Below are 19,958 nucleotides of genomic sequence, written 5' to 3'. Positions count from 1 at the left end.
CAACATTAAGTGATGATTACAGTGGAAGAAGATAGTAAGGCTTTAAGGCAGTTTTTGCCGTCAGCTGCCCGTGGATGCACGTAGAGTTCTCAGAGCGCAGAGACTACCACCCAGGCCTCAAAATAAAAACACGGCCTCTGCCGACTAAAGAATTCTTGGTCTTTGGTGCAAAAAGGCGGTTTTATTAAAGCACGGGGACAGGACCTGTGGGGAGAGAGAGCTGCACTGGGGTTGTGAGCAGTGGCTGACGATATGCTTGGGAGTTGGGGGAGGTAAAGGACAAAGGGAAATGTCCCAAAGGACTTTCACATGCTGAAGAAGACTCGCAGGCTCCTGTAGGCCTAGCTACTGCCGAGCTAAGGTGTTTTTCCCTCTAGCAGAGCAGCGAGACAGTTGGGAGTTTCCTGGAGGAATGTTATACTCTGCCTGCTTCAAGTATTTGTCAACGGGCTGCAGGTTAGAAGGATATTTAATTTTATCTACATTTTCTTCTGCCTTTGTTCTCCACATCAGTGTCAGCAGTACAGGCAGCAGATTGAAGAGGTAGGAAACTGTCTTGTCATTCAAGCCAGTAATTCCCATATAACCACACAAGATGTATCAAGGGCTCTGCAGACAACTTACCAACGTTTGTAGCGTTGGCGGTACAACTTCGGTCTCTTGTTAAAAGTGTAAAAGTGCTCAGAGCCATACCCCCTCTACAGAAACATTTGGAAAATGGTATAGATGTGTTTGAAGTCAGGCCAGCAGAAGCTAAGAAACGGCAGAGCGCACCCAGAGTTCCTACCAGACCCAGGCTTCTCTGCAACGTGTAAACGAACCAGCCGTCACCACCTCGGCAACACTTAGCATCGCAAGGACGGTGACAGGTCCTCAGCCATTTCTGGGCTATGGTTTAGCGCAGATTCAACACAAGCATTGGCACTGACTTGCCAGCAAGTGGCTTAGGGTCTCCAAACTGAAAGTTTTGGAACAAGCTCTTGTTTTAGAAACAACACTGCGGAGGCCACATTTGGGTTTGGAAAAATAAATAAACCTTCAGGAATCTTAGCGCGAGTTTTGGCTTCTCAAGTACATCTGCGTTTAACTTGCACATTCTGGCATCATGTACCCATGCCTTGGACGTACAGGATGCCCGGTCCTGTCTCTGCAGGTTTTGGAACAGGAGGGGGATTCCTTCAGTTGAAGAAGCCTCCAGCTGGAAAGAAAACAAGAAAAATAATAAATCTATGAGTTGATGTGTTAGGAGAATCCATGGTAGCATTGTTCATTCTGAGCCTATTTTTCTAAAATTGATGCAGTAAATTGTACCTCTGGAGATTTTATAAAGTGCTGATATTTCTTTCCTCCTCTGGAATTTTGAATTCATACTGATCAACGTTTTTCTTGTGAGTATAAAACCCAGTAGTGTATTTTTCTTTATTTTGTAAACTATATTCTGATTACATCTCTGACCAGTAAGGCCCATTATTTAGCCAAGTGTTAATAGCTGTGTTTTTGTTGATAAGGGTGACACTACATAAATATATGCCTATTTGTTTCTCCTAGAGCAGAAGAAGAAGACTTCCAGTGTTTATAGTTGAATAAATTTTATATTGATAGAAGTCCCTTAACTACACTGAAGGACATCTTTTATACGGGATAACATTCATGTGTGTGCACATGTATAAAATATGAATTCATAGAAAGAAACTCTTGCCTCAAACCGTTTCCCTTTTTTAAGGGTATTTTATTTTTCACGGTTAAAACTTCACATCTCAGTGTGGGCAGATTGAGTTGGAAGCACCAAGTCACTGGAATTGGTTGCTTAAAAACTGGCCTGTTGGGCTGACTCAGTTTCATTGTCCATAGTCTTCCGTTGTTCTTTCCACGCTGATCTTTGGCAGCCTCTCCAAAACAAGAATGCTGTGCGTCTTATCAAACGAACTTGTATTATCCTGTATTGATTGCCTTTAGGAAAGTTATATAACTCTTTTTCCCCCCACATGGAAGATGAACCTTCAAGAGCCTATTGGAACTCCGGTGGGATTGACTGCATGCAAGTGAAAGATGTACTATCACTTTAGTGGAAACTCTATGAGCTCTTCGAATGCAGTCATTTCTTACATGGCTATTAATATTGACCCTCAATGGAGTGGCTTGTAGAGGTCTCTTAATATCTTAATGGTTTAATGTAAGATACAGAGGCAATACACTTAAAAAATGTTTTCTGTAGCAACTATGAACTCCTTCCAGTCTTATCAGTGACCACAGAGTCAGACAATAATGTGCAGGCAGGTCAGGCTGCCTCTGTGTAATGTGCCAGTAATAACATTAATAAAGGAATGAGAGTCGATAAAAAGGAGAGCCTTTTGAAAGAGAACTGCCTTACCCCTAATTCAAGAGAAAAACAATTAGATTGACCTATTTACCTTTCAAATGCAGTTTCCAGAAATAATCTGAACATGGAATGCAATTGAAGATGGTTTGATTTTTTTATGTAGGTTTAATAATACGTATTAAGTGAATACTTTCAGAATCATTTCACCCAGGCACTATTTTGCTAAAATAGAAACTGTACATATGTATATGTTTTTAGTAAATATTAGCTGGTTTTGATTATAAGTGTTGTAAAACTCTGTTTTATCTGCTTATAGCAATGATTGGCTTTTCTGACAAATGTTTGCAACTTGATACGCTGAAATTAGAAAAGATATTTGCTTTCTGAGCACTGGACTTGTTTTCACTTTTTCATGCTTCTTTATTATTGCAATTTCCAAGTTCAGATTGTGAAAAAGGGCATAAAAAAGTGTGATTTTTGTGACTTATGGTTACTGTCAGAATGAAGTGCACAATTACATCAACATTTTTAAAAAGGACTTTTCATTGGTCTGAAAAAATCCAAATATATTTTTTTTACTTTCCAAAATGTAATTTGCATTTTAACATATTAAACTACATGAAGTTTTGTAATGTAGTAATTTCTGATAGGAGTTTAAACAGGTTGTTTTTGTCCTCATTGTCTTCACTTGGTCCAGAGTCTACCATCATGGAAACAAGAAAATTTCATGTGTCAGTTGTTGTTAAAAATAAATTTGGTATACTAAAAGAAGGTATGTTGAAGGATTTGCAAGTCATTGAGATAAATTGTGCAATATGGCTTTACAATCTTTATTCTGGTGCTAGGGCACTCATCTTATTCACCCATGTCACTGGCCAGAAGACCTGTAGGGCTGATATAATTGATCACCTTGACTAAAGACCTTGGTTGATGTAATTGACTGAACAACCAGTACCATAAATTCCTTCACCATTACCATAGGCTTTCAGCACTGGGGCACCATAAAAAAAGTCAAAGAATTATATAGTTCAGAAAACTTGACTTATTTCAAACTGGTACATTATTTAACACAGAAACACCTCTTTTCCATTACAAATTCTACAACGCTCAAGGGCTCTTGGCATGTTATGACATTCACGATGACATCCGCTCCGGAGGGTACTGCTCCATCTTCCCTTGTGTCAAAAATTATATAACTTCTACATATGAGCTGAAAAATTTGAAATAATCTGTGAAAAAATGAGTGCGGCTTATCAAGGGATGTCCCCACCCCCACCCCCATTTAACAGGTAACAACTCGCAAGGTGACAGAAAGCTGTAACATGGGCTAGTTCTGCATAATCATGGGGAGGAAATTACCTAGAGCAGCGTGGCCTCCAGATCCCTGCTGTCTGGGTAGTTCTCCCAATTCCATCTGAAGTCACTCTCAATAAATGCAAAGTTTCACTTTCAATTAGGAATGATCAAGGGAACAACAAGAAAGCAGTGTTAGCACAGCCTTCTCTACTAAATCCTAATAGGGAGGCTAAAATAGGGCTTTCTGCTGCCAAAGTATCAAGACTCAGATGCACAGATAGGTCTTGATTAGAGAAAGGAGAGGGACTTTGCAATTTATGTTACAAGAGAAATGGAGCAGATAGTCTGACCACGGTGATTTGGGTCAGGTGTGTGCAAACGTGCCGGGCACCAGGAAAGTCGTTGCTTCCTACTTTCTTTTTTGCCGTTTCTCTAATACCAACCTGCTTTTTGTTCATTTTTTTATTCCACAAATGCTTATTTTTTAATTTAAAAAAATTATGTTAACACCTGAATATCAGGACTATTAAACATGTCATTAAGTAGTTTATAATAAACATTTTGCCATTGCCAAAGAATTTTTAAATCTGATACCATTGCATTATCTTTTCTTAATAAATCTGCTATCAGTGCTTTTCTTAACTTTTAAGGTGTGTGAATCATAGGAAAATCTTATTTAGATGTAGATTCTGATTCAGTAGGTTTTGGGGGATGAGAGGGTGCTGAGTTTCTACGTCTCAAATGAATCCCCAGGTCTGCTATTGCTGATTGTCGATAGACTACACTTTGCATAGCAAAGATTAAATTATTTTTTCATCCTCTTTTACAGTTTTTGAGTTTAGTACCATTATAATCTCAAGACTCAACACTCATTATTATCTTTGAAAAGGTGTATCTTTTACTTCCCACACCCTATTAGTCCCCAAGCTTGATACAGTTTCACTTTGCAATGCTTCATATGCCTGTCATTTCCTTGACACTCTGCCTTCCTAATCCATGTCACTTTATGTTACAAATGTTTATTGATCATCTATAGCGTCTCAGCCACTGAAACTACATCAATAGACAATGTCCCTGCTATCCCAGATTTCAGTCTTGCCTCTCTAATTTCTAATGTTACCTCCAATTTCTTTCTTTCACTTATTTGGCTGTACAATACTTTTTTGCTCATCTCAAACAACTTCATAACTCCTTCTCCATGCACGTGTCCCCCACTTCATTACAAATATAGAAGTTTAAAGAGAAGAAATTAGGAGTACTTTTCATAATCAAATGTACATTATGGCTGATGGTCAATATTAGCAAGACACAGGATGTTGGGTTTTATCTCCCCTACTCTAAAGAATCGGAAAGACTTGTAGCATCCTCCTAAAATGTAACCAAAATGGGATTTGGAACATATTGAACTTTGAGGACCTCTTTGTACAGAGTAGAAACAGGACTGCTGTACAGGGAAGAGAGAGTATGAAAATAAGAAAAGAGTTTCATGGACATAATTAAGGAGGGAAGATTGAGGAGAGAAGAAAAATAAAGTATTTCTGAATTTCCACCAAAAGCAGACACCACCAAAGTAGAACTTAGAGGTAACTGAATGGGAGAGATCAAGAAATATCGATGCAAAACCTTCTGGATGATACAAATTTTTATAATAGGCAATTTTGCAACACCTTCTACTAGAAAATAATAAACAATATACTTCATTTAAGTAAACACAATTTAATGATATAATAACAAACATGTTTCAGGTAAGTATAAATGACTCTAAGTTTGGGGATAGATATATTTTCTAACAGAGTTTTAAAGAGAAAGTGCCCAAAGCTGCATCTTATTTGAAGCTCTGTTTCTGTCCCCATTATTCACTCCCTGTTAAGTAAAAATTATTTTATCTTAACATAGTTTTTTTTTTAAAGATTTTATTTATTTATTTGACAGAGATAGAGACAGCCAGCGAGAGATGGAACACAAGCAGAGGGAGTGGGAGAGGAAGAAGCAGGCTCATAGCGGAGGAGCCTGATGTGGGGCTCGATCCCATAATGCCGGGATCACGCCCTGAGCCGAAGGCAGGCGCTTAATCGCTGTGCCACCCAGGCGCCCTTAACACAGTTTTTCACAATATTTTCCAGAAAATAGAAGAGGAGGAAACACTTCCAGCTCATTTTACTAGGGCAGTTAGTATCATAATAGCAAAATTGGACAAAGGCAATACCAAAAAAAAAAAAAAAAAGGAAACTGCTGACCAGTAACTCTTATGAACTTAGACTCAAAAAACCCTCAACCATGACCAAGTAGAATTTCTTCCAAGTGTACAGGGCTGGTTTAACATTTGAAAACCACCAGTGTAATTCACCATATCAATAGACTGAAAATAAAAAATCATATGCTTATTTCAATTGATGCAGAAAAAAAAGCATTTGACAAAATTCAACCCCCATTCATGATTGAAAAAGAAAAAGTCTCAGCAACTTAAGAATAGTGTGGAACTATCTCAACTTGGCAAAGATTATCTACAAAAAACCTGCAGGATTTTTTTTTTTCTTTAAGTAGGCTCCATGCCCAATGTGGAGCCCAACATGGGGCTTGAACTCAGGACCCTGAGATCAAGATCTGAGCTGAGATTAAAAGTCAGAATCTTAACTGACTGCACCACCCAGGTGCCCCCGAACCTGGAGAATTCTGAAAGAGGAAGGACTGTGCTCAGAAAGAAGGATGTTCAGACTCACCACTTATTCGATGTAGTACTGGGAGTCTAGTCAGTGCAATAAGGCAATAAGTAAATAAATAAATGGCACATTTATTAGGAAAGAATAAAACTGCCTGTGTTTGAAGATGATATGATTGGCAACGTAAAAATAATGAATCTAAAAAACAGCAGCAAAACTCCTAAGACTAAGAGGTCAGTTCAGCAATTTACAGGATATAAAATTAACACACATAAATAACACACATAAATGGAGACAAAAGCTAAAGGCGCAAAATCATTTAACATTACTATGAAGAATATGAAGTACTTAAATATAAATTTAACAAGGATTGCATAGGACCTATGGGCTGACAGTCATTAATAAATGGAGAAACGTACCATGATTATGGATTAGAAGACTTAACATAGTAAAAGTATCAATTCTCCTTAACTCAAAATTGAAAGCATTTCCGATCAAAATCCCAGCAAGATTTTTAGCAGACATAGATAGGCTTAATCCATTAAATGGAAAGCCATAAGCCCCAGAATAGATTTGGAAAATCTTGGGAGGGGGGGAGAATGAACTGGGACAAAGCAGTCTAAATGAACTTGAAGTCTAATATGTAGCTACAATAATCATGGCAGTGTGATATTGGCAAAGAGACAGGAACACGGATCAATGGAACAGGAAAAAAGGACCCATAAATAGACCCACACAAATTTTCCCAACTGATTTTTGACAAAAGGGCAAAAGCAATTAATGAATGAGGGATAGCTTTTTTGACATTGCGTATGGTGCTGGAGCAATTGGTTCTCCAAAGGCTATATATATATATGTGTGTAAATAATAATGACCCCCCTCAAAAGGATCATAGGTGTAATCATAAAATTCAAAACTATAAACATTTTACAATAACACATAGAAGAAATTTCTTAGAATCTTGGACCAAGCAAAATGTTCTTAGATTTGATTCTAGAACTCATGATTCATCAAAGCAAAACTAATAAATTTGACATCGTCAAAATTAAGAACTTTGACTTAGTGAAAGCCCATACGAAAAGGATGAAAAGATAAACTACAAACTGGGAGAAATTATTTTTAAACTCTGTATTCAATAAAGCACATCTAGAACATATAAGAACTATAAACACTCATTAAAAAAATACAAAATGGGGACACAACATGAACAAATATTTCACTGAAGAGGATATAATGATAGTAAATAAGCACATGAAAAAATATTTAACATCATTAGCTATCATGGAAATGCAAATTACAACCATAATGAAACATAACTACACATTTATCATAATGAGTATAATAAAAATATAGTGATAATACCAAATGCCAGAGATGATGAGGAGAAAGTGAATCACTCATACTGCTGATGGAAATGTAAAATAGTACAGTCACTCTGGAAAAGATTTTGATTTCTTACAAAACTAAAGAGGCAACTACCATGCAACTTGCATGCATTCTTGGGCATCTTTTCCAGAAAAAAAGAGAACTTATTGTCACAGATGAAGGATTACAGCAGCGTGTTTTTTAATAGCCCAGAACTGAAAATAACCTTGCTGTCCTTCAACAGGTGAATGGCTAAGAGCTGATGGCAGATCCATACCATGGGATACTACTCAGCAATGAAAAGGAATGAGCTATTGATACATGCAACAACTTGAATGAATTTCCAGGGTATTATGCTGAGTGAACAGTCAGTCCCCAAAGGTTGTATGTTGTCTGAGTCCATTTATATAACATTCTTGAAATGAATAATAATATTTAAAAATAGAAAACAGGTTAACGGTTGTGAATGGTTAGAGAATTGAGGAGAAGGGAAGGAGGTAGATGTGACTACAAAAGAGATACTTTTAGTAATGGAACTGTTGCGTAGCAACATGAATATCCTAGTTGTGATACCGTCCTATTTCATAAGATGTTACCTTTGGAGAAAGCTGGGAAGAAAGCACATGTATATTACTGCCTGTATTATTTTTTACAATTGCATGGGAGTCTACAGTTATGTCAAAATTGATGTTTAATTTAAAAAATTATCTTTTTTGCATTAATTATTTTATTTTGTGGCAAAGAGAAAAACTATTTTTAATACAGATATATACAAATGACATGACTTCTGCAGCTATGACACATATATATGTGAACACACACACACACATACATGTATCTTGAAGGAAAGCTATATAAAGATTCAAGACTGTTTGTTGCCAACACATGTCTGAGAACACAAATGTTTGTAAAACATGCCTTTTCAATGATCCATAATGAAGGAAAAAAATCCACAGGTCATCTCAAAACAGAATGGTCAAGATTCAAAAATTAATCTGTGATAACTATAGATTATTGACAAATGTCAACAACTCTTCTTCTTTACACCTCCATAAATAAATAATGACAAACTAGCTATCTGCTATTGTCTTGCTGTTTCCCAGAATAATGTTTTGTTTCTTTTCTGAATTATTACTTCTATTTGTAAGTGTTGTTCTAAATTTAAATAAATAATGCCACCTTTGTTTCACCTCCTACTGATTTCTCAATGCTTCCATATGAGTTTCATTGTTCAGTGTCTCATCTTTGCTGTAACTCTAAGTTTTGGAGGTCACATGGGTACTTTTTTTGGTTGACAAATGATTCTGAGCCATTTCTGCTCCTGCTGTGTCACTAGAGATACACAAAAAAACCAAAGTTCAGATGAAATTATTAATTTTCCCCTTTACATAGTAAGATGAACAAAACCTGGATTAAGTAACACAAAAGAAGCCATTTTGGGGGGAGGGTGTCGGGGAGGTTGTATGAATGTAAAATTACTCCAGCAGCATCAGGAACCTTCCATCAATTCAAGAAGGGACAAGAACTGAAACCTATTTTATAGATGTTATTAACCCACCAGCTCTGATGCTAACAATGACATTGCTAAAGAATAGGGGATATTCCATCTAATTTTTTTATTATTCCTAGAAGATCTAAATGAAAATGATGCTTATTTTGACAGATGTCATTCTGTCAAATAATTCTAGAAAACCAATTACATTAAATTGCTAATTCAAGTTGTATCTTGCAGTGGTTTACAAAGACAATTCCTATGCCTTTTTATGTTAATTAGTAGTCCTCTTAAAAATCAAATCAATATTAGAATACCTGTCTGCATACATAAGCAGATCTCCATTCTTTAAAAAGGGTTGTATATGGTATTATTAACACACTTATCTTTAATTGCCACATATGTGTTGATATAAAAGTTCAAATGTAGGTGTTCATTTCAGAGTTATCTTGTGAAACTCCTACATGAAATTTAGGGATATAATTTTATTCTGTATAGATTTGAGACATTATAATGTAATGCATCATAATTTTTACAGCTTCCCCAAAGAGTGCTTCCTGAATCCTAATGGTCACTAAATATTCAAAAATTTGAGATTAAATATACATAATTAATATTATTAATAGTAGTATAATATGCCACTTATAAAAGATGACATTGCAAATAAGTATGTTAAAGGGTATTAAAATGTTGCCAAAAAAGTGGAAAAATAAACACATGTCGCTCAAACTCATTTGATTATGATTTTTTTTGAGGGAGGGAGAGGCAGAGGGAGAAGGAGAGAGAGAATCTTAAGCAGGCTCCACACAGCACAGATCCCAAAGTGGGACTCGATCTCATGACCCTGAGATCATGACCTGAGCCCAAATCAAGAGCCAGATGCTTATCCAACTGAGCCACCAGGAGCCCCTGAGTATGATTTTTATTATCAATATTTTAAGTCTCAGAGAACTCCATTTGGAGCTCATTTTCATCCCATGAAACTTCCTTTGGAGAACACTTTCATGGAGTAATCAAATTCTTACACTAAGAGAGGACTTTGAAAGAAAATATTCAGCCTAGAAATCTTACATATATGTGAAAGGGTATTGTATTTTGGGGTGTATGGGTTTGTTTCTCCCTCATCAAAAACAGTTATATATTCAATCTCTTTTCCTTACCACCCACGCCTTTTCAGCAAGTGCTAACAACTCTGCCTTGAAGATAAATCAGAAATCCAAAGATATCTCATACTGCCACCAATACTATTTTGTCCCACCCTTATTTCCTAGATTTTTGCAAAAGCCACCTAACTCATCTCTTGCTCCTGTACTTCCCATGCTGCTACAAAGCTGCTACAGTAAAAACAGAAGTATCATATCATTTTTCACTTGTAAATATCTGAAATTATGCTATTGACTACTTAATCTACTTATGTTTGTCTTCATCCAAGAGTCTAAAAGCCCAAAAGTGTATATATGGACCTTGATATGCTTCTTACCATAGCATCCCAAGCCTAGAAAAATGTCTAGTATTTATTAGGTGTCCACTGAAGAAGGAAGCCAGGAAATAGCTGGAATTGCATCCTAATGCCCCTTTGCCTTTAAATTGTCCTAAAAACTCGAGTAAAGTGATATTCTTTTTTTTTTTTTTTAATTTACTTCTTTACTTGAAAGAGAGAGAGCGCTCAGGGGGGAGGGACAGAAGGAGAGGGAGAAAAAATTTCAAGCAGACTCCCTGCAGAGTGTGGAGCCTGACTGAGGGCTCAGTTTCATGACCCTGAGATCATGACCTGAGCCAAAATCAAGAGTTGGATGCTTAATCTACTGATCTACCCAGACAACCCCTAGTAAAACGATATTCTAAGCAAGGAAATTATTTTAACTGCTGACTAAATTGGAGCAATAAAATATTTTATTTTGTAATAATATTGATATAGAAATGTGCTGGATTTTCTTATTTACCAGCTGTTATGCTGATATATGAATTATCTTATTTAATCCTCACAAAATCCCCATACATTGAGTAATGTTATTATGCTCAAATCAAAAGACTGAGACTTATAAAGGTTAAATAATTTGCTCACGTTTACCTTAGACAGTGTCTAGAGCCAGGGATTGAACTGAGAGTTCACAAATTTTACAGTTTGACCTCATTTAAATCTATGACTAATTCAGCCAAGTTTACAGTTAGACTTTCTGAGTATGTGTGTATAATGTCTGATATTTAGCCTACTTTGACTATTTCAAGCCCCATATATGGGTGAGAGAAAAAGGAAAACAAGATGAATATAATGTAAGCAACTGGATTGCATTAAAAAGGGGATAGTAACAATGTTCTGTCTCGCCTCAAACTCAACCAGCACATGTCAAGAATTCAGTTAATTTTCAATTTTCTAACACACTTGAACTTAATTTGATGATTTTTTTCATGTTTAATATTCACAGTAATTCATCTTACTTCTTTCAAAAGAAAAGTGGTTGAGATCTTCACTTTGAGACATTAGTTGCAAAGGGGTAAAAAAATGTTACATCATCGCAGGCCTCCAGTCAAGTGAGACTCTGAATGCAGAGGCAGGAGTTGCTAGAGAGAGATGAGAAAGAAAGAGAGAGAGAGAAAAAAAAAAAAAAAAAAAGAAACCAAAAAACCAAAAAGAATTGCTTTGGAACAAGCAGCAACATAAGTGGAGTGTTGCTTGAAGAAAAAGATCAGAATCTTGACCTGAAATTCTTCTAGAAAATTGAGATGAAATTATACCTTCTGCTAGACGATTTCTAAAGACTGGAATCTTCACAGTTATATAGATCTAATTGCTTAAAAACCATGCCTCATTCTGAATTTACTTTGTCAGTCCATAAATTTCACTTATAAACCCTACATCCGTATTCCAGAAATAAACCAAATTAAGTCCACTGACTTTCACACGACAGCCTTACAAACAACTGAAAATTACTATCTCCTCTTACTCTTCTATAACAGAGCTTTTCTTTAGGAGGGCTCTTCTAAATTCTAGGAAAATAAAGTCAGATGGAGTTCTTTATCTTAACAGGCCCTTGTTTAAAAGTAGCTGAAAATAAACTGAATACAAATGAGTCAAAATATATTAAAAATTCTGTAAGAAAGTGTAACAACTTTCTTTTGCTTACTTGTTTCTCATTGCTCTATATTTTATTTATGATTGACAAAGTAGATTAAATTTAACAAGCTCTGTTACAGTGAATAACTGTCTGTCAATGGACACTGGTGTGGTATTTTCATATAGATTTTTAGCTATTTAATTCCACAGCCCAAATCATAGACATAGAGACTTAAAGCAACAGGTCCCCTACAGACGTAAAAAAGAGAAAGCCACAGGAGAAGAAATACCTACACTTTCAGAACTTTGCTCTTTATTCCAATTACTTCCCCAAAAGTAAGCTTTTAAACTTTACCCTAAACCTCAATTAGATATCACATAATTTCTTCTTCCCCATCTTCTTTCCCCAACCCTGCTGAAAATCCTCTAATGACTTTTAGAATAAGGTCGAAATCCTTAACCTGGATTCCAGATTCCAGGTAGACTTCAAGATTCTCCATAGTCTGATTTCTCCAATTTGCACCGCTTGATTTCATTCATTTCTCTCACCAGCTCTCCGTGATCCCGGCAGGCAGCCTGGCCTTCTTTCAGGCCATCGTGCCTCTTCCCTCAACAGCAGATTCTACGTGTGGAGCACTCACCCCTGGACCCTCAACGTTTGTAACCTAAGAGAAGCCTCCTCACCTTCTAGATCGTGGTCAAATGACAATTCCTACTGAAAGTCGCCCTGGATCATCCTGCCCTTCACAGCACCATCATTATTTACTTGGGTAATTATCTGATTTCTATTTCCTTCTCCCAACAGACCTAAAATCTGTCAAGACAGGGATATTGTCTCTTTTGACTTGTCATTTTATCCCAGCTTATAACATGTTGCCTAACCCACAGTAGATACTTATTAAATGTTTCTTAGAAGAATAAAGGACTAAACAAGCTGGATATTATGGACCCTGCTTGCCGGTTCTGCTGCAACTTGATCCTCTGTTGTTCTGATAATCATGGCATTTTATTGCCATGTTTTTCATATGAAAGTAGAAAAAATGTCAGCGATCACATGAGTGACTATTCTATGATGACATCATCTGGTGGTATAATTTTTGACATGTGTGTTAAATAGAAACTTAGATACTTTCAAATATTTCCTCCTTTTTGGCAGTTTGGTTATGTGACATTTTACTTTTTATTTCTTTTAAATTTTTAAATTTATTTTAAAGATTTTATTTATTTATTTTAGAGAGAGAGAGAGAGTGGGGGTGCACAGAGGGAGAGAAAGAGAAGCAGATTCCCTGCTGCGTGCTGAGCCCAACCGAGCACAGGGCTCTATCTCATGACCCTGAGATCATGACCTGAGCCGAAATCAAGAGTCCAAAATTTAACCACCTGAGCCACCCAGGCACCCCATGACATTTTACTTTTAACTAGTTGACTGAGCCATGAAGATACTTTGATGGATATGTACACACCCACACCCACACCCACACACACACAAAGTAGTTGATGATATGCCCAAATATAATACACCTCCAAATCAAATTTATCTTTTATTCTTATAACCGTAGCCCTTGACTATGGGGATAAGAGCCAGGTATGTGTAAATCATGCATATTGTGTAAATGAGTGGTCAAGTCAGTGAGGGAAACAGTAAAAATCTATTTATTTACCATGTGTCAACCGTAATTCAGATCGGCTTTTCAGTATTATCTATTTAGTCCTCATAACAAATTTATGGAGTGAGTATAAGCACAGAGAAATAAAATGACATACAGAGAAATGAAGGACCCCAAAACCCCATAGCTACTCATGGAGGAGCTGGGATCCCAGTGTGCTCTCACACCAGCTGGTTGTCTCCAGCTGGGAGAAAGAAACCACCTTCCCCCAAACACAGCTTTCTGTCTACATTAACGTGACTTTACTATAATTCCAGGAGACTCTTGCCCAACCAAACCCGAACGTTCATTTGAGGATCGTCCCCCAAATCCTGGGAGCTCTTCAAGAGGTAGTATTCACTGACAGTTTATGCCCAAGATTATTTGAACCCTTTGCCTCAAAATCCTCACTTTCCTCTTTTCATCAATCTTAAACTACTGTGTTATAATACTTACCCAATCCAAATCAAGTCTGTGCATTTGAAAGACACACCTAAAACCAAACTTTAAATTCTCAAAAACATCCAGCCTTTCCTTTCTCCCTCTAAGGCATTGCCAAAGTTCTGTTGAAGTTATGTTCTCTCTTACCACACTAAGCAATGGAGTCATCTTTGTCTTAACAGGTTGTATTGGTGATACATGAAAGCTGGCAGTCAGCAGTTACTGTTATAGGCAAAGACACAGATACTGAGAAGAAATGCAAATGTCACCTGAATATACTCCAGTAAAGCCCTAAAACTGTGAGATTCGTTCAGAAGAATGAAGACATCATTTCCATTAGGCAAAGCATTTTCTAGGACATAATTTTATTTAGTTATCTAAATTCAAACTTCCATGTCCCTGGAATAATTTATTCTCAAAATTCCCTGCATTCATGTAGAAATGTAGAATTTGTAGCACAAAACATGAAATTCTATATATACTCTTTTAGAAAATAAATCACTGTTTCTCTCGAGCACTTTGTGTTATCTTTCTATTACTCCAGGTTCAAAAAAACTGTACAGCTCTTGATCTAATCACTACCAAGAAGCCAGAGAAGAATCAGTTTAGGAATATGTAATAGGCACGTCCTAGGTCAGGTTGACATTCTCCTTTCTATAAACTTCAGACTTTCAGACCTGTTGATATTTAGAGATGCTTCAAACCCAAATATCATTGTCTTCAATTTTCATATACTTTTGTTCTTTTTATATGTAGCTGTAACTAAATAGATACATATTTGGTGCTTTTTTACATATTTCAACATGTTCATCAGTTCATAAAATAAGCATTATGAAAATGTCCACCTAACACTACTTCATTCTTGTAATGCAAACAAATACCTTTCCTTGTAGTCAAGTGCTGTTTTAAAACTCAATACTTTTTTTGTACAAATATTTCTTTAATTTTTTTTAATTTTAATTTTATTAATTTTAATTCAATTAATTAACATATAATGTATTATTGGTTTTAGAGGCACAGGTCTATGATTCATCAGTCTTACATAATATCCAGTGCTCACTGCATCACATGCTTTCCATAATGTCCATCACCCAGTTACCCCATCCCTCCATCCCCCTCCCCTCTAGCAACCCTCAGTTCATTTCCTATGATTAAGAGTCTCTTACGGTTTTTAAGAATGGAGAGTGAAGTCATGTAAATCAGCACAAAATAATAAAACAATTCCCAAAATGCTAACATAAACTTACAATCGTATAGTAACCCAGGAATAGAATTTCTAATTATAAAATCTGGTAAAAGTCTTGCTACAAACACTTTTTATCTGTGTAACTCCATGACCCCTGTGGTGGATACTGTATTGTGCCACCCAGATAATCCTTCTAGAATAAAGTACTTACTCTCTAGTTGCTAAGAATGCTACCACACAACTGTCCTCTGTTGTCTCCCTCTTTGGGGATTTTCATGCTGGGGAGATGGAGCCTAATGCCCTTGCCGAATCTGACCTCTGAAGGGTCATGCCAAATCTACAACACCCAGTGATGTCTACAGAGGTCTTCATTAGGACTACATGCAACTCAACTTCTCCCTCTGCCTCTCTTGCTTTTTTTCTCCCTTCCACAGATATTGATCCCAGGTATGCTTCCTAATAAATGCCGTTCACACAAATCTTCATGTCAGAGTCTTGGGAAATTGAACCTGTGCTAACCTTAATTTCCCTCCCTGTGACATTAGAGTAATAATGTTATTACCTATTTTATAGAGTTTTGTGTTTCAAACGAAAAAATGAAAATATTTTGAATGGGAAAGTGTTATCCAAAATTAAATCATGGTCATTTTTATAAGTAGTTTTATCTAGGTGCTCTCCTGAACCAATAGATTTCATAAAGCCCTTAGTCAATGTAATGAAATTCTACAGTTAAAAAAGTGTACAGCAACCATCATCCATGAATGACATTTCTCATCAACATTTATGTGCCTATGTGAACGCTCAAATATCCTTAGGGCGTGTATAGTATGGCATTTCCCCTACTAATGAGTTAGTTCTCAAAACACAGTAATGTTTATCTTGCATCATTTTGCAGCACATAGAACATATTTTGCTATAGGCTATTTGACACAGTTTCAGCACCACAGAATTACAATCACAGTTTAAGGGCAGAGCTAGTGTGTGATCTTTAGGGAACTTTTATCCCCTTTGCTTTTTTAACAAACTCCAGGATCGAGCCCCAAACTCCTTAGCTGGATTTGGTTGTCTGCACCTTAGGGCAATTCAGTCCTTTGAGCAATAGTACCAGGAGTCCCTTTCCCGATGCCTGCTGCGCTCTGACGGATGCATTTCAAGGAGAGAACATATTTTTGTGTGTGTATGCTCCTGGCTAAAATATTCAACTTTAAAAATACATATCGCGGATCTCCAAGTAAACCATTTAGAAGGTTATTCTAAGAACTTATTCTTCTGTAAGTAATTATGTTCAAGTTGTAAGCCTGTTCAAATTAGTTTTTTTTTTAATACGTAATTCAATCAATCTCTATTTGTTGCCATGGTAATTAAAGAATTAATAACCATTTGCATCTGCTTAATAATGAAGAAATAGGAATGAAGAACTGAAATACAAATATTCTGAATCTTCACCTAACACAAATATTTTATTTTATTTTATTTTTACTTTTTAGAGAGAGGGAGCAGGGAGGGGGGAGGACAGAGGGAGGGGGAGAGAGAGAATCTTGAGCAGGCTCCATGCCCAGCATGGAGTGGGTTGTGGGGCTTGCTCTCACAACCCTGAGATCATGACCCTGATATCATGGCTTGGGATCATGACCTGAGCTGAAATCAAGAGTTGGACGCTTAACCAATTGAGCCACCCAGGCGCCGCACAAACTGAATCTTTAAAAGTAAAGATATTTTAACTGAAATGAAAACCTGGTACTTAAAAAAATCTCTAAAATTGCTTTGTACAGAAAATAGGGATGTTCCAGACAACATCCCTGTTAATGAACTGCTTTCAGGACAAAAATAAGCACCCAAAGATAAAACTACGATTTGAACGGGCAAAGCAGGAAAGTCCTGTCAATGTCGTATTTAAGTGAACATACGTGTCATAGAAGTACAGTTTTTCAGATACCAGGATGATGCTTCTGAACCATTGTGGAGGGATTCTGTGCCCTGAGCTCCTTTTCGTTCAGGAGCAAGCACTCATTCTAAACCACCTGATGTCTTGGTGGGGCTCCAGGAGTGACAATCAATATATTCACACTCGTCTGATTTACCAGTACCGGTCTGTGGGGAAAACGATGAAAAAGTGCTAAAAAAAAGAAGTTATGAACTATTTGAAAAAATATTATGGCATCAAAATACAACTGATGAATTGAAAGCAATATTAAAATAAAACATTCATTTAAAATGTTAAACAATTGGAAGTTGATAGAGAACAGCCCACGCATGGTGAATCCCTGGCTCTGGAAGATGTGATCATACTTGAAGAAATATGACAACAATGATTCATTATTATTATTATTATTATTAAAAATAACATATAAGAGTATGATACTATATAATAATACTTTATATGGATTAATGTAAAAATGTAATTATAATAAAGATACTATTATCCTGACATACAATTTTAAAGTTTACAAAGAATATTAAAATACTTAATTTTGGTTTCAATGTCTCTAGAATTGAGTGAACAAGTGAATAAAATCCGTAAGAAGAGTAATTAAAAATGGGCTATGTCTTTTATGCTTTACTGAATCTTTCAGTAAACTGAAAATGTTTAAATGGTCCTGAGATGAGGGTCACCAGTTGACAGTGTGCAGAGCATGATCCGATTGGACAGGTCCCAGCCTCTGATAACAGCAGAATTAAAGGGACAGCCAAACTGATTGGGCACTTGCCAGAAATGGTTAGTCAGGGATCATGCAGAAAGTTCTGTTTTGCAGCTAAAGACGACAAGTTGCTTCTCATATCCGACTTGCAGAGATAAAGAGAACAATTTAGCTTAATGAAGGGACAGATTTTGGCAGAATTGACATCAGAGAAGCCTGTGAGAGAAACTTCCATTTAAAACAAATGCCTTGGATAATGAATGGCAAAGGATATAAGAACTTATAGAACTAAAAGGATTCCATAAAATATTACAGAAACACATTTTAACCACATTAATCAAGTAATCAGTTTAGGTGCTAGATTTTATGTGAGAATTCAGTTGGACATGTGAGAAGTCTTGAAGTTAGAATCAGACACATGCAAAAGGTGATTGTGTACCAATGTAGAAAGAACAAAGGCATTAAAGATAATAAGATTGATTTCCTCCTCTTGTCAGCTAGGATGCAACGGGAAGTTACTCAAATATGAGGGCTGAAAACCATCAGCAGAAGGAATGAGTGGAAGAGAGAAAAGCAAGGAAGGAACATGTTTTGTTTTGCAGAAACAACAGTTCCAATCAAGGATACGCCTAGCTGAGTGTTTCACTTCATAGCCCCTTGCTGCCTGTATCTCGCCTGATAGACCCTAAGTGAGCCATTTTGAGCTGGGTTGGAGCTGAGGAACTGTGTAGAAACCCCCCTGAGTTATTCTAAAGTCTCCTTTAGCTCATCCTAATCTCAAGATCTCTTCCTATGGGCAGAGATTCGCACCATTTTTTGAACATCGGTATTAGCACGTTAGCATGCTAGGCATGTGCACGTGAACTCAAGTGTGTATGCAAGCTCCCTGCCCTCACCTCCAATATACAGAATAAAAGCCCCCTGTAACTAACTCCTCAGGGAGATAGTGCTTTTGACATAAGCAGGCTAGTCCAGACCCCGAGGGGGCCCCGCTGGACCAGCCAAGAGGGTCCTTGACTTTGTGCAAGATAGAAATCAAACAGGAGCCAGGGGGAAGTGAAAGCAGAGTTTATCGAATAGCAAAAGTGATATGGCAGACTGAGTGACTGGGAGACCAGGAAAGGAAAGGAAGGTGAGTCTGTCAGTTGCTCGGGGTTAGGGGTTTAAATTGGAAAGTGGCCCAGGGAACGTGTTCCTTCAGGAATCCAGGGTAGGGTCTCATCAAACAGGTGCATGAAAGATAAACAGTAGATGTTATTTCATAAATCACTGAAGGTAGGAGGCATTGGTGCCAATGCTGGCCAAGTTTTGTTCGAAGCTCATATCCTGCAACATTTTTGGGATCCAGTACTTCTTAGATGTTATCAGGTGTTTGGGGACCTTACGAGGTTTCAGAGAACTATTAACTTTCTTGTTTGCCCCTTGGAGTGGCAACATAGCCTCCTTGGTTTATTCAGGTACGAGATGAAATTTAGAAGAGGAGTAAAGGGCCTAGCACAGAAACAGCAGAGATGAAGCTTTTCTAAAAATGGAATCCTTCCATTTCCCTATCTCAATTTGAGAGCTTTCTCTCTGTCTCCTTACTTACAAGAAGTAATAAAGTTCTTTGCTTTCAACACTTCCTTGGGTGGTGTCCAAATGGATGCACCCCAAGCAGCGAGCCCCTTGAGTTTGGTTACACTCTGGTTCTGCCACTAGGCTACGGGACACTGGTAGAGTTACAGAACTAAACATTTATTTTCCGCTAATCTGCCAAATGGAGAAAATATTATAGAACCCAATGGAAATTATAACTCATAAATTTAAAGCATCCAGGTATATTTTAGTCAATTTATAAACTATTTATTTTTAATTAAGT

This window comes from Ursus americanus, chromosome 13 (assembly GCF_024610735.1).
Source record: "Ursus americanus isolate L20-20 chromosome 13, mUrsAme1.1.p, whole genome shotgun sequence".
Classification (NCBI taxonomy): Eukaryota; Metazoa; Chordata; class Mammalia; order Carnivora; family Ursidae; genus Ursus; species Ursus americanus.
Note: the sequence above shows the minus strand (reverse complement) of the source record.